This window comes from Helianthus annuus, chromosome 1 (genome assembly GCF_002127325.2).
Source record: "Helianthus annuus cultivar XRQ/B chromosome 1, HanXRQr2.0-SUNRISE, whole genome shotgun sequence".
In the NCBI taxonomy this organism is placed as follows: domain Eukaryota; kingdom Viridiplantae; phylum Streptophyta; class Magnoliopsida; order Asterales; family Asteraceae; genus Helianthus; species Helianthus annuus.
In genome coordinates, this window is record NC_035433.2 from 136,897,235 (window position 1) to 136,917,262 (window position 20,028).

The window sequence follows — 20,028 nt, forward strand, 5'->3', positions numbered from 1 at the left end:
AACTCCTGTCCTTAAAGGATTTTACGCGCTCGTATTGCTGTGAGCTGCAGCGTAAACTCCCAGGATTTAATGCAGAACTGATCTGGTATTCCAACAGCAATGGAAACCAGAAAAACGCAGAAGCTGGAACGAAAACACGAACACACAGTAGAGAGAGAGAGAGCTGCGAAATTGTGTGTGTATAAATGGGTAGCAGGAGCCTTCAATTTATAGGTTTAGGATTCACCAAAGAATGAGAAAAACGTGGAGAGATATACCTAATCCCATACGAATTCGTTTTTCTGGATGCATATCCATACGAATTCGGTTACAGAACAGCTATCCAATACGAATTCGAATCAGTATGGGATAACCCCCACTGTTTCGAATTAATCTCTATCTCCTTATCTCATTTGAACCCCAGATCTGACCCACCTGACCAGACCTTAGCTAAAAATAAAAGCTCCTCGCGACGATGCGTACGTGCGAAGTGCAAAGTGCGCCTCAAACGCGCCCATTCGCGCCTCAAACGCGACCATTCGCGAGCTCGCGGCTCGGCTCGGCTCGGCGCGCGTGTGGGCTTCACCCACTTCTCAACCCATTTATCACTATGGAGGCCCATAAGGGGTAATCCCTTATAAACCACCCAAACTTCAATCACTCCACCAATGTGGGATGGAGGAAACATACCAACTTGTATGTTCCTCTTTAATATTATCTATAATATTTCCAACAATCCCCCACCAAGTTGGAATGTTTCCTTTCACTTAGACTAATGATGTCACTAGGTGTCACGAAGATTAAACCCAGTTTATGTTGATAAACAAGAAGAGACAGATTAGATGGTGTCCTATGGAATTAAACCATTAACCTGATAGCCCCCTTCGGTTTACCCCCACACACCACCAGCTGACTTTGCGTTCTCACTGAGCGCGAATATGGCCGTGCGCTATAAATCCTTTTCATGACCCTTTAGAAGATAAACCACTAATCTTCACTCGAGGTGGCACCACCCCTAGATCATATAGGCAAAGTTTTACATCATCCACGTTGCTTGGATGCCTCCAAAACTTTGTTAAGAGCATAAGCTCACCCTTGTTCTCGACAACGACGTACTATCATACCTCACATGGATCTATCAAATTTGATAGTACCTTCTATCGTTAAGTGACTTCGTTGTTACCCATTAAACTTGAGAAATAGGAGCACTAAGTTCAAGTTGGGTTTCCATCACTAACGATTCTATTGTGGTTTTAGACCCATGTCTCTCGCGGTATTCACAACCAAATCTCTCGTCAGAGGTTTAGTAAATGGATTTGCCAAGTTCTTACTTGTCTTGACATAGACAACCTTGATGGTACCACTTTCAAGCAGTTGTCTCACATAATTGTGCCGAAGACCTATGTGTCTTGATCCCCCATTATACACTGCGTTGTATACTTTAGATAGTGTGGCCTCACTATCACAATACATGGGAATGGACGGCATTGGAACATCCCACAGACGGATGTCAGTAAGTAGATCTCTAATCCACTCTGCTTCCTTACCAGCCGCAGCTAGCGCTATGAGCTCAGCTTCCATAGTCGAGTGGGCAATACACGTCTGTTTCTTGCTCGCCCAAGAAACTGCTCCTCCTGCTAGAGTGAAAATCCACCCACTTGTAGATTTTGAATCATTGGTGCGATCAATCCAGCTTGCATCAGAATAACCTTCAAGTATTCTGGAAGAAGACGTGTATGTCAGTTCTAAGTTACTGGTCCTTTTCAGGTATCCAAGTACTCTACCCACTGCCTTCCAGTGTTCTGTCCCTGGATTAACAGTATACTGACTCAGTTTGCTTACAGCAAAAGCAATATCAGGACGAGTGCAATGCGTTGCATACATCATACTTCCAATAGCACTCGCATACTCCAGTTGAGCCACTGCTCTTCCAGAGTTCACATTAAGTTTCACACTTGGATCAAATGGAGTATTAAACTCTTTAATATTTAAGTGTTGAAACTTAGTCAGAATTTTCTCTATGTAATGAGATTGACTAAGAGAAATCTGACTTCCGGTTCTCTTCACCTTGATCCCAAGAATGGTGTCAACTTCTCGTAGATCTTTCATCTTAAAGTTCAAGGACAAATATTTCTTTGTTTCAGAAATACCTTCAAGGTGAGTGCTAATGATCAACATATCATCAACATAGAGACAAATCACGACTGTATAACCGGGTTCGCATTTAGTATAAATACATCTGTCAGCACTGTTGTGTCGAAACCCGAAAGCAGTCACAGTGGTGTCAAATCTCTCATGCCACTGTTTAGGAGCTTGCTTCAAACCATACAGAGATTTAATAAGTCTACACACTTTGTTCTCTTGTCCAGGCATCACAAAACCTTCTGGTTGCTCCAAATAAATCTCTTCATTTAGATACCCATTTAGAAATGCTGTCTTTACATCCATTTGATGGATGTACAGCCCTTTCAAAGCAGACACCGCTATTAGGGTTCTTATAGAACCTATTCTAGCCACAGGTGCATAGGTATCAAAATAGTCGACCCCTTCTCTCTGCCTATACCCTTTAGCAACTAATCTCGCTTTATAGGCAGAGATGGATCCATCTGGATGATACTTCCTTTTGAAAATCCATTTGGATCCAATAGGTTTCTTTCCCTTGGGTAGATCAGCTAACTCCCAAGTTCCATTTCCCATAATGGAATCCATTTCATCATTGACTGCCTCCTTCCACAATGGAGCATCTCTTGATGACATTGCCTCGTTGAAAGTTTTAGGATCATCATCCAAATTTACAGCAAAAATGACCTCTCTCGTCACTTTCTTTTGAGTTCCTTCAACCAGGTACGAAAAGAAATCATCTCCATAACTTTTCTCTTTTCTAACTCTAGTACTTTTCCTTGGTTCTTCAACTATTGGTGAGGGTTGAACCCTTTTCTCAGAAGTACTAGAAGTTGTGGTGCCATTTGAGTTTTCATCATCTCTAGAAAACTTGTTCTCAAAGAATTCCACATCTCTGGATTCTACAACTATACCTGATTCGTCATCCAACAATCGGTAAGATTTACTATGCGAAGCATATCCAATGAATACACTCTTGAAAGCTCGTTCTCCCAGTTTGAGTGTCTTTGGATCAGGTACGCGATAGTAAGCAAGACAACCCCAAACCCTCAAATGCTCTAGGTTTGGTTTTCTTCCGTTCCATAACTCATATGGACTCGTAGGTATCACACGACTAGTGATCCTATTATGAACATAACATGCGGTTAACACAGCTTCCCCCCACATATTACGAGGTAGACCCGATTGGTTTAACATACAGTTAGCCATCTCTACCAAGGTTCGGTTCTTTCTCTCAGCCAAACCATTTTGTTGGGGAGTATATGGTGCAGTTCTCTCATGTATGATGCCTTCTTCTTCGCAGAATGCATCAAACCTTCGGTTAAAGTATTCTCCGCCTCTGTCCGAGCGAAGAATTTTAATGCGTTTCTCTTTTTGTTTTTCAACCTCAGCCTTATATATTTTGAATGCCTCAAAAGCTTCGTCTTTTGAATGCAACAAATAAACATATAAGTATCGGCTCGAGTCGTCACAGAAAGTGATAAATTATCTCTTACCCCCACGAGTAAGAACTCCATTCAGTTCACAAATATCTGAATGAATTAGTTCTAGTAGTGATGTATTGCGTTTAGGAACACTTGGAAAAGGTTTCTTTGTGAATTTTGATTTAACACAAGTTTCGCATTTTTCAAAGTCTTTATCATTTAATTTTAATAAACCTTTAGTTTGCATTTTTTCAATGTTTTTAATGTTTGTATGAGCTAAGCGTTTATGCCATAAAGAAATTGAACAAGCGATATAATCAGAAGACATAATTTCATTCAAATCAAAACCAATTGCATTACATTCACCAATACTAGAACTAACACTACCACCACTATCACTATCACTTTCATTCCCAAACCCGTCAATCACAGAAACGCCCCCTTGATCCGAATCTTCTTCTTCACCAATCCCATCTTCAGCTAAGTCAAGACGATACATTCCACCCGTGTTCTTTGCTTGACCCACATAGATGTCATTTAGAGAAAACTTCACACGGAGATTCTTGATAACCAGCTTGTAACCATTCCGATCAAACTTATCAGCAGAAACAAGACCCTTGGTGATACCAGGAACATGCAACACGTCCTGAAGAGTAACTACTTGACCATCTCTGAAGTTTAGCCGCACCGTGCCTTTACCTCGAACCTCTACACGATGTCCATCAGCACATACCACCACTGTTCCTTGAGGAACAGGAGCATAAGTAAGAAACGAGCCACGATTCCCACAAACATGAACAGTGGCTCCAGAATCCAAAAACCATCCTCTACATGCCACAATGCGTGTATATTGAGAGAGCATGTTAACTTCACCAAGACCCACATTGGCCACTAGATTGGTGACTTTCTCAACATCAATAGCACTCGTAGAACCAACCGTAGATCCAGATTTCCTCTGAGAGCACTCTCGTGCATAATGCCCTCTTTCTCCACAAACATGACATTTACCAGACCTCTTTGGTTGATGGTTGTTAATGTGTTGTGACTTCTTGAATTCTTTCTTCTTTGGTGCTGTAAACTTCTTATTCTTTGATGATGCCCCTTTTCCCTTTTGACCAGATCCACCAGCAACATGATTCACACTCGATCCGACTTTACCTCTTTTGTCCCTGTTGCGCGTTTCCTCCTCAATTCGAAGGTGCTTCAACAGTTCATCCAAAGAGTAGTCCTCAGACTTGTGCATCATTCTCTTTGAGAAATCTTTCCAACCAGGAGGCAATTTTGCAATAATAACCCCTACTTGAAATATTTCTGGCAGCGAATAGAAAGTGCAGTCAATTTGTTAACAAGAACTTGGAGTTCATGCACCTGCTCCAAGATTGACTTGTCATCGACCATTTGGAAGTCTAGGTACTTGGCAATAAGGTATTTGTTAGTACCTTCTTCATGAGCCTTGTACTTATCTTCCAAAGCTTTCCACAATTCTCTAGCACTTTTTATCGGCGCGTACAAGTCATAGAGACGATCCGAAAGGGAATTTTTGATGTGACCCAGGCAAAGATCTTCAGCTTCCTTACGGATAAGTCTTTGCCTTGCCAAATCTTCATTTGGGAGCTCTCCTGCTTCACCAGGAGGATCATCAGGGATTGCAGGCAAGTCAGGATCAAGGATATAGTAAAGTTTCAGCACAACTAGCATGAACTTAACCTTGTCCGCCCAGCGGGTATAGTTCTGACCATCGAATCTGTCCAACTTGACAAACTCTTGATTCATGAATCTCAGATTGGCTGTTGGTAGTTCAGAGTCCATTAATTCTGTTGATTAAAACACAAAATAAAATCCTTTAAGATTGTTGAAAAAATAATTTAATCAACAATTAATTTATTAATTACCGAGTTATCAGCCAAACCAGTTTGTTCCAACTTGAGCAAACTGATTAAAGAAAGGTAGAAGGAGACTGTCCCGTTGTCGGACGAATTTAAAGAACAAGTAAATTTAAAACCAACCTGGCGAGTGAGAACGAAGATCCTTGAACGAAAGCCTTGAACTGCACGGAAAAACTCCTGTCCTTAAAGGATTTTACGCGCTCGTATTGCTGTGAGCTGCAGCGTAAACTCCCAGGATTTAATGCAGAACTGATCTGGTATTCCAACAGCAATGGAAACCAGAAAAAAGCAGAAGCTGGAACGAAAACACGAACACACAGTAGAGAGAGAGAGAGAGCTGCGAAATTGTGTGTGTATAAATGGGTAGCAGGAGCCTTCAATTTATAGGTTTAGGATTCACCAAAGAATGAGAAAAACGTGGAGAGATATACCTAATCCCATAGGAATTCGTTTTTCTGGATGCATATCCATACGAATTCGGTTACAGAACAGCTATCAATACGAATTCGAATCAGTATGGGATAACCCCCACTGTTTCGAATTAATCTCTATCTCCTTATCTCATTTGAACCCCAGATCTGACCCACCTGACCAGACCTTAGCTAAAAATAAAAGCTCCTCGCGACGATGCGTACGTGCGAAGTGCAAAGTGCGCCTCAAACGCGCCCATTCGCGCCTCAAACGCGCCCATTCGCGAGCTCGCGGCTCGGCTCGGCTCGGCGCGCGTGTGGGCTTCACCCACTTCTCAACCCATTTATCACTATGGAGGCCCATAAGGGGTAATCCCTTATAAACCACCCAAACTTCAATCACTCCACCAATGTGGGATGGAGGAAACATACCAACTTGTATGTTCCTCTTTAATATTATCTATAATATTTCCAACATTTTTTCCTGTTCATAAGTTGCACCACTAGAAACAAGACAATTATAAAGCGTACCAGACCTCATCGTCTTATAAAAAAAGGTTGTTTTATGGAACATTTATAATTAGAATTTTATACAACAGGTTGACATTATCTTCCCACGTTGCTTCCTTAACAGGAAGACCCTCTCATTGCACGTGGCTTTGTGGAACTAGTTGACCCGCGCGGGTGGATAGTACGGTGCCCGAGTATGGCTTGTGGTTGAAGGATCATAGTTGCGGGATTAAAGAATTGGATGGATGGTTCGAGGGACTAAAGACGAACACATATTTTCATAAAATTTAAAATGTTTTGTACACTATTTTTGACTTATTTAAAATAATATAAAGTTTTACAATCTATGAAATGATGTTCTGACATCTAATGTACTGTATAAGTAACAAATCAGCTCAAGCCTAGTTGGGGTGCTATAATGCAACATAGGTAGCGTATGTTTAAATGTGCGTGATGATTAACTGTTTTCGTTATATTAGGTTGCAATATTTTGTTCCCGGCTTCACTTGGAAGCTATTATTCAGTGACATTGGTAGACAGTGGCGGACCCGATATTTTTTTCACAGGGGTCCCTTTTTATAAGTGTTAAGATTTTGCAAGACAAGATGTTAGAATTTTCGGGTCGGTCATCGTTCGGGTCGGGTCGAGGAGAAACATGATAAAATACAATATCATAATAATAATAATAATAATAATAATAATAATAATAATAATAATAATAATATATGACATTACTCCTTTGAAAACACACAATAAAAACCATAGTTTTGTTTGTTGTATTAGATTTTGTTTAAAACCAAAAAATAGGACACACAAGGCTTGAACTTGGGACCTCTTTGTTGGTAAACAAGAGGTTTTATAACTCCACCTGTCTCACTTTTCAAACTATGGGGGCCAACTATTTATTTTTATGGGGACCTTAAACAAATTAATATACCGGTTCTACTAGATTTTTAAAAAACATTGGGGTCCGGGGACCCCGACCCACTCTAAGTGGGTCTGCCCCTGTTGGTAGACTTCCCATCTTTCAATTGTGTTTTCTTTGTGCCCGTTTATGGAGTTTAATGCGGGCCTACCCACCTGCGTCGACCTTGGGTTCAGGTTCATGGAGAGTGAGGGAGTGTCTAGGTTTTTAGAGAAAGAAAGGATAGGGTGGTTGGTAAGGGGTGAATGGATTTGATATATTTAAAGAAAAGGTTTATTTATATATTAAGATGTGTAAAGACAACAATACCCTTATATGGGGTACACATGACCATAATTAATAAGAATTTAACAGGGTTAGGGTTAAATGACGTAACACGCAAAATTTTGAAATATTAAGTACAAAACTTATCAATTTTAGCCACAAAGGACACCACATGAAATTATATATATATATATATATATACTATATATCTAATGCATATCCAAATGGTAGAAATGGTCATTTGCCACTTTTTCAACATTTACAAGCTCTTAAAGCATATTGTATAAGAAATGAATACATAATACATCATTTGATAAAAAGACACGCGTTCTTCATTTTCATTTAGGGAATCAAAGATGAAGAAAGGATGGTTCAACTTTATAAGGTATTTTTTCACATATTATAAGCAAATAAAATGTGTGGAAGTTGCTTATTAACTTTGTTTTTTTTTAAATCTAAAGGAGAAAACAACCAATGATGCTCTTCGTGTCCAGGATTCTTTAGCGAGGTGCGAGGTAATTTGTGGTGTGGCCGTTATCTTTATGGTAATCGCAATACTGGTTCGGATCCTGCCCTCTCTTGTTTTTCATTAGCGAAGGAGTTTTAAATTGGTAATCTTCGGTGCTGAGTACCTCCGCCGGTGTTTTTGTGAGAGGAGTCCCAATTCGAAATCTAAGAAAAGGCGTAGTGCGTTATCATGGAAAGCAGCGGTATAAGCATCCCAAATGATGTGAATGTGCAAATTCAAAAGATGAGTTTTAATGTAGATGTAAAAATTAACAGAAAAATTTGGTTCCTGTTTCAGATTGCTCTTTGATCGAATAGTGGAAAAACACCATGTGGTTTCTTTCAGCTTTTAAAGGATGCCTGGAACGATATGTTTGGTTCCAAGGGGTGTCGCTCCTTATAAGTTGCCAGAAAGATTGGCATCTGATGCCAAATCTCTAAGTCACATGTTGCTGAAACTCCTTGAATTTAATAAGTCTCGAGATACTGAATGTTTGCACACTTCGAGAATCGATATAGTCAGCATAACCAGGTACACATTCACCAGGAGCCTACAAATGCCATATACAGATTACATTATATAGAAAAAGAGATTACAAGTGTTAAAACATGGAGTTAAATGCCATTTTAGTCCCTGTGGTTTGGTATATTTTACCAGTTTAGTCCAAAGGTTTCATTTTTCACATGTGGGTCCAAAAAGGTTTCACCGTTGCTATTTTAGTCCACTGGGTTAACTTCATCCATTTTTTCTGTTAACGAGAAGGCCAATTCGGTCATTTTATATGTAATTCTGTTAACTAGAAGGGCAATTTGGTTACATAAAATGACCGAATTGGCCACCACGTTAACAGAAAAAATGGATGAAGTTAACCTAGTGGACTAAAATGGCAGCGGTGAAACCTTTTCGGACCCACAGGTGAAAAATGAAACCTTTGGACTAAACTAGCAAAATGACTCAAACCATAGGGACTAAAATGGCGTTTAACTCTAAAACATACAAGCTGCTTACTATTAAGTGCTCGAAAAAGGATTTATTGCGGTGATCACGACGACAACATCCATAAGGCGGGGGCACATAGTCAAAGAGTTCTTCATTAGCCGGGATTTCTTCATGTTCAAGAACATGTTCCATTGCGCTTTCAATATCATCAAATAGACGTTCGCATTTCATACACATTAACCGTTCATTCTGCTAGTCCGGCTCCTTCAATAATTTATTCACGACGACAACATCTATAAGCCGACGACAACTTACTAGACCAGTGACATATTGTTTCTTCTGGTCAAATCTTGACATTGACAATTACTATGCCAATGTGAAAATTGGTTGACATATTCATTTTCAAGTCTTATGTTTAGTAATTGTTGTAGCTGGCTTATGTTGGATCTAAGTAAATACCACGTCATCACCTGGAGGAGACATAATTACTTCTCGGTAAGTTTAGTGTCTAATTGGGTAGCCGTTAAATGGATTTTTCTTTAATTTAAGGGATCTAATCATATCGGCTTATCTTTTGAGAAAGATCATGCTACTCGTTAACTTTAAAAGGAAGTATATTTCCTTGTACACATTGTATCATTATCGTTTCACAATCAACATTCATCTTGACAAGCTGTAACAGTCTTGTCAAGTATTAATGCGTAGTAATTTCAACTACTAAGAGAGTGAAAGAAGTTATTTGGCTTCAAGGACTATTGAACGAACTTGGTTTACCTCAAAACACCTGTTACTAGTAATTTCCTGGAACCCATGATCAATTTTGGAACGATAAAGAGATGTTTCATTTCGCTGGCTTTGTGTCTGTACTTCAAATTTTCAAACCAAAAATTAAAAATGATATGATATTCGAAAAAAATATCTATATTTGGTGAAAATATATCATATTTAGACCACTCGTAGTGGGGGGTTTTGGGTGTTTTCCCAAAAAAACGCCCCAAAACGCTGGACACCTGCCCCCTGGGCGGTTTTTTCAAAAAAAAAAAAGCACAACGCGTCCTTTTTCCACGTCGGTGTTCAAATGTTTTGGCCAATAATGTTTTGGCCAATACTGTTGCAACGATCAGAATCTAAAGGCTATTTTATTTTTTTCTTTTATTCAACTTATATATATATATATATATATAGAGACACACACACCAACCTTCAGATGAGTGTGGGTGAAGAATGGTGCATGGAGGTGTCTTGCGGGTGAGTGTGCTGCTGGAAAACGGCGTCGGAAGTCGGCCGGGTCTCCAACTCCGGTAAACCGGATCTTATTTAGAGAGAGCAGAGAGTTGAGATGATTGATAAGTTTTTTTTTGTGTGTTTGATATGTCTGCAGAGAGAAGAAAGATGGGGGCTAGGGTTTCAAAATAAAGGAGAAGGGGAAAAGTGGGTTAAATAGCTAGGGTTCTTAGATGGGATGGGCCCAAGGCCCATTAGCCCGTATTTAGTCTTTCATGAACAAAGGTCTTTTTTAGGTTTTTATTTTTTAACAATATAATTTTTTTTATTTAATGAAATTTTATTAGTTTTATTTTTTTTAAATTAATAATTGGGTAATCATTGATTGGGCATTATCCCACTACTCTCATTTATGAAAAACTCCCTATAATGCCGCTTTGCTGACTGGACTGACATGTGTCGCACAACGCCCATGGGTGGGGGCATTTTTCATGTGTACCACTACACATGGTCTTAGCACGTATGAAATGTGCAAACTATGTGCCATTTAAACTTACACAATCTGATAGTTACAATAAGTTACATTATATTTAAATAATTTCAGTGTGACAAAAGTCATTTATGATATTGTTGACACATAATTTGAATGCTATGTTAGATTCACTTACTTTTATAGTTAACATTCATTCTCATTGTTCTCATTTGTTTGCTACCAAAATCCGGCAGACTAGCTTTGGATACTTGATAGCAGGGCTGTAATGCGACCATAGTCTCACGGAGTAACTTTTGACTCACGTGTTGCGACTTAGACTTGCTTAAGTTAAGCTTTGTGCCCCAACAGATAGTGTTTTGTGTGATTCAAGTGATGATTGCAAGTATTGTATACAAAGGAACAACTTTTTATTGATTACAGGATGGTTTACAGGAGTGAGTTGTGAGTACAAGTATGCAAACTTCTTAAGTTGTTGGGTTATGAGTAGGTTATGTGGGTGAGTGCAAATGATGCCTTACACTCTTATTTATACTACTTAGGAGCTGATCTAGATGGTTCCATATCTAGATCATTCCTTTACAAAAATCTCCCAAAAATATCTAGATAGTTCTTCATAAATATCATAATTCTTGGCTGAATTCTTAGAGTCTTCCATGCTAAATTTTGGGGCTATTTTGACCGGCCTTTTCCAGCAATTCTAGGCCTTTTTAGGTCTGATCTTGGCCATTTTTATGCTCCCAAGTTACTGGAATAATATAGGTTATTCAGGAGTCTTTCGGGCAGCTCTTCACGCGTCTGAATTGCCCTGGAACGTTCTAGAATGCTGAAAATTGGTGCTGAATTTTTGCAGGACGTGACATCCTCCCCCACCTAAATCCACGACGTCCTTGTCGTGCTTTCGGGTTATGCCTCATTGTGATGACTGTGTGGTTGACCTTGCCTTGAACCAACCTCCAGTCGCATTGATTTTATTGTTATATCTTGATGTCCAGTGTCCGTCTCTGTTTTTACGGTGAATACTTGATGTACATTCATGATACAAAACTTGTTTGTGAACGACATGAGAAAGGCCGATTTCTTTAGGAAGAAGTCTTGGCCAAGCACAAAGTTGTGGTCTTTCATTGGCACCACGGAAAGGTCAATCTTACCTTTGCATTTGTCGATTGGGGCTTTGATGCCATATGCCATCTCTTGTATTGGTTAGATGGGTCCATTTGTGGACTTCATCATTGTGTCTTGTTTTGTTACTCAAACTCCGAGTCTTATAGCTTCATCTATTGAGACGAAGTTATAGCTAGCTTCTGTGTCAACTAGTGCCTTAACTGGTCTCCCGTTTACCACCATGTTGACGAGTTGAAGTCCTTTTTCCGACTTCGTTTCCGGGTTTGTGGTTCTTGGTCCCTTCTTTCCTTTGTCTGGGAGCTTTCTGATGTTATGCTTGTTGCTTGTTTTGGGAGTTTCTTGTGTACTGATGTGTGTAAAATGCAACATATAAATCACATCAATTAAGGCATAAAACTAACCCTTTTTAAAGTACTAATGTTGGAAAAAGAGTGTTTTTGTCTTCCTTTTGTATTTTTAGGATGAAATGAGCTCAAAATCACAAAAGAAGCAAAAAGACAACTAATTCTAGCATAAATACAAGAAAAGGAATACAAGTAGACTGCCCGGACCCTCAACGGCACCTCCCAAGGCAAAGAAGAGAAAACAGAAGACTGAACACGCCCCGTGTCCAGCGAACACGGGGCCGTGCCCAAGAAGCAGCAGAAAAGACAAACCAGTAGAAGCTTCCATTGCCCACCACGGGGCCGTGTCCAGCGGGCATGGGGGCGTGGTGAAAGTACAGCAGGCGCATTAATTGTAATTGCGAATTACAATTAATGAAGAGAGAGAATGTCAGACGGGCACGGGGGCGTGTCCAGCGGACACGGGGCCGTGCCCAGCCTTCTGTTCAGCCTATAAATAGGGGTGCTTGGTTTCATTCCATCTTATCCCTTGGCACACCACCTCTCTCACACTTCATCCACCACCCACCACCACCATAACACCATCATCCACCACCATCATCCATTGTCCAACATAGAGTGTGTGAGTCGTCTCGGGATCCAAGATTGATCGTAAGAGTTCTTGACAATCAAGGCCATGTTTGCCTAAGTCTCTTACATCACTTGGTGAAGACAAGTGTTTAGTATAACACTTTTTATTTTTAATCTTTTGCACTTTTTATTTGGTTTTGTATTAATGACTTTAATAACTAGTTACTTATGTTGAAGGTGATCTTTCCTTATCGTTTGTCCGTGGTGTCTTGGCATTATTTTACTGTCTATATAAAATAAAAGATTTTCACCATTCATATCTCCACGGTCTATATGGAGGTATGTTGGCTACCTGGTCGGGGGTTAAGGGAACGGTTTGGTAAGGGTCTTGCCCTTGTTCAGCGTTTAGAGGTCCTGCTTGGGACCTGGGTCAAATTTAGTAGGATCTCCTTCAATGCCCATAGGTATTGGATGGCGGGGATCCAAACTCTTTGACCCCCTCATAAGTTAACTACTATTAATACTATAACCCGGCTATTTAGGACTGTATCCCTGCTGACTCAGACTACTTAGCCGAGGGTAACGTCATCGCCGAAAGCGGGGCCTACCACAATTTGCATTAATAACTTAATTCATTATCTTTCAATAATCCGACCCTTTAGGATTGTATCCTTGCTGACTCAAACTACTGGGTTGAGGGTAACGTCGCCTTCAAAAGAGGGGCCTACTACAATAACTAAGATAATCTCTTAAACAAGTGCAAAAGTGCGAAAATAATCAAAGGTTATACTAACACACGTGTCGGATCCAAGTGATTCATCTTGTCTATCTGTTTTTATTTTATTTTATTTTTCAGCATTTAGTTAGTTTTTATTTTTCTTAGTTTAAAACATTTTTCTCACTTTTTGATTTGATTAGACGTTGAGGATAAACCTGTATTAAAAGCTCTTGTGTCCTTGGACGACCTCGGTATCTTACCAACACTATACTACGTCCACGATGGGTGCACTTGCCCATATGTGTGTTTAGTGTTCGTAAATATCGTGTTTTATAAATTTAAAACTTGGCTAAAAGTGTAAAAAGGGGCTTAAATATACATTTAAAATATATTACACTACACACGCATCAAGTTTTTGGCGCCGTTGCCGGGGACACAAGGATTTTAAGAAAGTTAGGAATCAACGGCCTAATCATATTTTTATTATTTTCTTTGATTTTTAGGATTTTTCTTAGATTTTCAGCTTCTGCAGAGCTCAACACGGGGTCGTGCCCGCTGAACACGCCCCCGTGCTCAATCATTGGAACTGGCAATCATGATTTCGAAAGGAAATTTCCAATCTGGCGCTATCATGATAGGTGCAATCAAGCATTTCTAACCCTTAAGGAAATGCTAGTCAATGCACCTATCATGATAGCGCCAGATTGGAAATTTCCTTTCGAAATCATGTGTGATGCAAGTGACTTTGCTGTTGGAGCAGTCTTAGGACAAAGAAAAGAAAAGCATTTCCACCCAATTTATTATGCTAGTAAAACTCTTAATGATGCACAAGAAAATTATACAACTACAGAAAAAGAATTACTAGCAGTGGTATTTGCTTTTGATAAATTTCGTTCTTATCTTGTTCTTTCTAAAACAGTAGTCTATACAGACCATGCAGCCATCAGGTACCTCTTCAAGAAACAAGACGCAAAACCCCGTTTGATCAGATGGATTCTACTCCTCCAAGAATTCGACATCGAAATCAAGAACAAAAGAGGAGCAGAAAACACTGCTGCAGATCATCTCTCACGCTTAGAAGACCCAGCTTTGGAGACAACCAGAGACGAGCAAATCAACGAGAAATTTCCCACGGAATCCTTGGAAATGATGGAAAGTAGACAAGAGCCATGGTATGCCGACTACGCTAATTTCCTAGCTAGCGGTATAGTCACCAAAGGATGGCCACATCATCAAAGAAAGAAATTCTTTGCTGATGTAAAGCATTACTTTTGGGAAGACCCCTATCTTTTCAAAATGTGTGCCGACCAGCTCATCCGAAGGTGTGTCCATGGTAATGAAGCACGAAGAATTCTCCGTCATTGTCATAAAGGTCCATACGAAGGACATCATGGTGCCGCAAGTACCGCACGAAAGGTATTTGATTCAGGATTTTACTGGCCAACCATTTACAAGGATGCACAAAACCTTGTAAAGACATGTGATGCCTGCCAGAGATCAGGTAATATTTCTTCCAAAAACGAAATGCCTCAAAATGGCATTCTCGTCTGTGAAATCTTTGATGTGTGGGGACTCGATTTCATGGGACCTTTCCCACCTTCAAAGGGAAACAAATATATACTTGTGGCAGTCGATTACTTGTCTAAATGGGCGGAGGCCGAGGCTCTTCCAACAAATGATGGAAGAGTAGTGGTAAAATTTTTGAAAAAACTGTTTTCTCGCTTCGGGACACCAAAGGCTTTAATAAGTGATAGAGGTACCCATTTTTGCAATCATCAACTCGAAAAAATATTAACAAGATATGGGGTCTATCACCGAGTCTCAACAGCATATCACCCTCAAACAAATGGGCAAGCCGAAGTGACTAATCGAGGTTTAAAACGAATACTTGAAAAAACCGTAGGAATAAATAAAAAAGAATGGGCCGACAAATTAGACGACGCTTTATGGGCTTTTCGAACTGCTTATAAAACAACTATAGGCACAACCCCATATAAACTTGTCTATGGAAAAAGTTGTCACTTGCCAGTAGAAATAGCTCACAAAGCCTACTGGGCAATAAAAAACGTGAACTTAGATTTAGAAAATGCCGGTAAAAATCGATTTTGTCAAATAAATGAATTAGACGAGCTAAGGAATTATGCATATTCTAACTCCGAAATTTATAAAGAAAGAATGAAAAATTTACACGATAAATATATTAAATCTGATGAATTTCGGGTAGGAGATCAAGTTCTATTGTTTAATTCACGACTTCGATTATTTCCTGGTAAGCTAAAATCTAGGTGGTCAGGACCTTTTTCCGTCACCCATGTTTTTCCACACGGTGCAGTAGAAATTAAAACTCGAAATGGAATACCATTTAAAGTCAATGGCCAGCGGCTAAAACTCTACCGAGGATCCATTGAGGATGAGGAAGAGGAGATCTCACTTCAAACGGTTAACAAATAAACTCATACCCGACATGTTACAGGTAAGTGTACGTTTAAAAACCGGTAAGTCTTCTAGCCATTTTTGGAAATAAGGGGCATGCACACGAGCACATCGTAAAAAAAAAAAAAAATTCAAAAAAACTTTGCTCGGCACGGGGCCGTGTCCGCTGGACACGGGGCCGTGTCGAGGCAACTGTCGGGATAAAACCCTCTTTTCCTATCAGTTACACCATTCCACACGCCCTGTATAGCCGAAAACGCTCTGGTTCCAGGCGATTTTCTGCAGTTTTCCGACGTCACTACCGAGTTTAAAAACGTCAAGGTATGATTCTATCATCTCTAGTAGTTAGATTAGTTACTTGCATGTAGTTAAAACATCGAAAATTGGGGAAAAATCTAGGGTTCTTCATGTTCATCCGGATCGAACTCAAAATTTTTGATGAAATCTGTTAGTAGTAGTTTAGATTAGTATAGTAGGAAGTAAATAAACATGTATTGTTGATAGATTCGTTCGATTTCCAACTAAAACCCCAAACCCTTGTTCTTTAACCGAAAAACACGAAATTGAAAGGGTAAACGGTTTGTTTTGGGAAAAACGACAATTAGGGTTTCATTTTCGGGGGAAACCGCTACTATTGGGCTAAAAATTTTCAGGTTTTCGAAACCGGGACGAAAAATGAAATTTTTGGGCTACAGACGCCTGGACACGGGGCCGTGTCCGCTGAACACGGGGCCGTGTCCAGCCCACTGTTTGCAGTTTCACTTAAAATATCCTTGTTTCATACTAACCTTTGATGTATTCTTTCAGATGTCAAAATTCACGAGGTTCAACGCAAGCGAACTTGACGCTAGGGCACGGTACGAGATACTACAAACAAGACCGGAGGAGTACCCTAGGCGGGCATGTACCGACTTGTTAACCATGGTGAATCAACTTGACCGATTCAACAACATCGTGAGAGGTCCACTGGCAGTTGCATTGAACACCCGGCTTCGGTCGGTGCATCAATGCACAATGGAGTTTTACAGTACTTTCATTTTCAACTCAAGGTGTGAACCGTTTGACCATGAGGCGGTCACATTCCGATGTGGAGGGACCACGTTCACAACCTCCATGGCACAGTTTGGATCTATCATAGGGCTATATAGTGAAGAGGAATCGGGGAATGAAGAGAATACTGGGGGATTACGAGACTTGGATGCAACTGAACGTCAAGCCGCATGGGCTCAGATCGGTGAAGGAATCTACAACCCTAGCAGCACCAAGAGTACCAAACTGAGGGACCCGCTTTACCGCTACATTCACAGGCTCCTCACCTACTCGCTGAACCAGCGTCACGACAGTAGTGGCGTTGTAGGGTTGAAAGATTTGGTTGTCCTTCACTGCATCCACAACCAGAAGCCTCTCGATGTTCCTTATCTCTTGTTACGAAACATGCAACTAAATCGCCTTGCTCACGCTCCTACACCTATCTTCTTCGGGGGATGGGTGTACCGTCTTTTCAAGCATTTCACGAATATCCCAAGGTCCTTTGAAAGGAGTCCATGGTCGGGACGAGTTGACTACCACATTTGCCGAGCCATGAACTTACTTTATGAGGCGGAAGACGGGACAGTGAGTTTTCAAAGGACACAAGGCTATGCATGGAACCCGCAGGAGGCTCTAGTTCTTCATGCACCACCTCCCCATTATCAGTACCAACCCCAGGGCGATCCGGGTCAATCCTCCTCTCAAGGAGGCGGTTTTCCTAACTTTCAAAGTTTACATGATCTTTTGCAGGAAAACCTCATGTGCACCAGGAACACCTACAATCTCGCCAACAACACATACCACCGGGTTGGAGCTATCGAGCGCAACATTAACGATATACAAGATGATATCGGTAGCATCCGGGAGTACATGGCGAGGCATGGGGGTGAAGGTGATGGTAGCGATGAAGACATGGAGTAGGAGGATTGAAGGAACAAGGGGCAGGTTGGTGATGAGCCCACAGGTTTAAGTACCCTTCTCTATCGAACAATTTACGGCCTGCGTGCCGCTTGTTGAACAATTTACTTTTTTTAACTGTTTTTTTTTCATCTTTGTTTTATTTTTAATTTATGCGTGGAGACAATTAACGTTGGTAATTTAGGATGGTTTATGTTTGTTTGGTTTGGTATTGAGTGATTAAACAGGTGCAATGCAAGGGTTAAAGTGCTAAACATTAGCACTTGCAGCCCCAAAATGGAGAAACCGGGAGACAAAACCTGTTTTTTTTAGGCGCACAGACTGTCCACACGGGGACGTGTCCAGCCGACACGCCCCCGTGTTCATCTCCCAGACCTGCTGTTTGGTTACTGACCTGCAATTATTTGCCAGACACGAGGCCGTGTCCACCCAACACGCCCCCGTGTTCATATTCTGTAAGTTTTCATTACTGGTAGTTCGCCACGGGGCCGTGTCCAATGGACACGGGGCCGTGTCCAGACTGCCAGTAACATAAATCTTTGCTTTTTAACCTACTTTTACACATTCTAATCAACCAAAAACCTTATTTTTGGAGACATTGAGGACAATGTGTAATTTAAGTGTGGGGGGAATGCTAAAACCTTGAATTTTGCAAATCCTAAATACAAGCCTTACACAAAACTCTATTGGAACCGCTAAACACCCCAAATTTTTTCAAAAACTTTTTCATTTTTTTTATCATTTACTTGTCTTAGTTTAAGTTGGGAATAACAAGTTCTAAAAAGGTTATATTTTTACAAATTTACAACCGATAGCGTCGTGATAACAAAGAACCAACATAAGAAAATTACGAAACGGCATAACAAGTCTAGTTAAAAATTCGATTATATATACTTGATCACATTAAAAACCCATTTCCACAAAAGTGAGTTTTGAGCCTTTATTGAGCATAAAGATATACATATTTAGACTAAATGCTCATTTTTCGTTTCTTGTGTGAATAGCCGCTTGGTTCTTACAACTCTAGAACTTGCCACGACAATACATTCCCGGTCCTTACCAACTTAAACCCAAGTAAGTAAGTGATGGAGGCATTAGGACTAACCATATTTTTCTTTCTAAACCATTATTTTTCATTTTTTTTTACCACCTACCCAAAATCCCCCTAGATAGCCCCTTTGAGCCTAAACCTTTCATTTCATTACCCCAAAACCCTTTTTACCCACCAAAAACCCTTTTTATTTTTCACCCTTTATTTTAGTAACAAGCTCGGTTTTTTGTAAACTCGCCTTTTTATGTGAAAAAAAAAAACAATGATGAAGTCAAAAACAAACAAAAGCTATATAAAAGCTTGTTTGGAGAAATACTTCAAAATAAAAAGTCACTAAAAACAAGGTATGTCACGAAAACCGACGCTTTTTACGATTTTCGCCCTTTTTTCTAACTAACCCAACCAACCACCTTTAACCCAAGCCTAACCCTTCACCCCAAAAGTCCTCTTGATATTTACAAAGGTAAAAAGTTAAAAAGGAGGAGGATTGATTGCTTGGCAAGCCTATGGAAGGCGTAAGTTCCATGCCGCTCTCGAGTGATTCACTAAAAATTACACCTTCGGCCGAGTGTTGAGTGATCCCCCGCGAGGTATGTGAACTTGTATATAAATGGAATTTTATTAAGGCATGCTATGCCCAAATAAGTAATTTATCTTATGAAACGTTCAAAATAAATCATAACGAATAGGATTGTAAATAAATAAAAATAAAACTTACAAAGACCTTGGATTCCCAACACTCTAGGACAAGCTAAAAACTTTCTCTTCTACCTATTCCATTTGGGAGTGTAAGCCACATTTAAAGAGTTTTGCTTGAGGACAAGCAAAAGTTCAAGTGTGGGGGTATTTGATGTGTGAAAAATGCAACATATAAATCACATCAATTAAGGCATAAAACTAACCCTTTTTAAAGTACTAATGTTGGAAAAAGAGTGTTTTTGTCTTCCTTTTGTATTTTTAGGATGAAATGAGCTCAAAATCACAAAAGAAGCAAAAAGACAACTAATTCTAGCATAAATACAAGAAAAGGAATACAAGTAGACTGCCCGGACCCTCAACGGCACCTCCCAAGGCAAAGAAGAGAAAACAGAAGACTGAACACGCCCCGTGTCCAGCGAACAAGGGGCCGTGCCCAAGAAGCAGCAGAAAAGACAAACCAG

The 20,028-nt window shown here is 40.1% G+C and overlaps 1 long non-coding RNA gene across 2 annotated transcripts; it reads right to left on the minus strand.

Moving 5' to 3' along the window:
• Window positions 1-7,961: 7,961 nt before the first annotated feature.
• Window positions 7,962-11,160, minus strand: LOC110940255. Of its 2 annotated transcripts, none has more exons than XR_002592940.2 (3): window positions 10,859-11,160; window positions 9,036-9,436; window positions 7,962-8,577 (listed from the first exon to the last, which is right to left on the minus strand). It is a non-coding gene; the product is annotated as an uncharacterized LOC110940255 (long non-coding RNA). The 2 variants fall into 2 exon arrangements; XR_002592939.2 differs by having other exon boundaries at window positions 10,168-11,160.
• Between the last annotated feature and the right edge of the window lie 8,868 nt (window positions 11,161-20,028).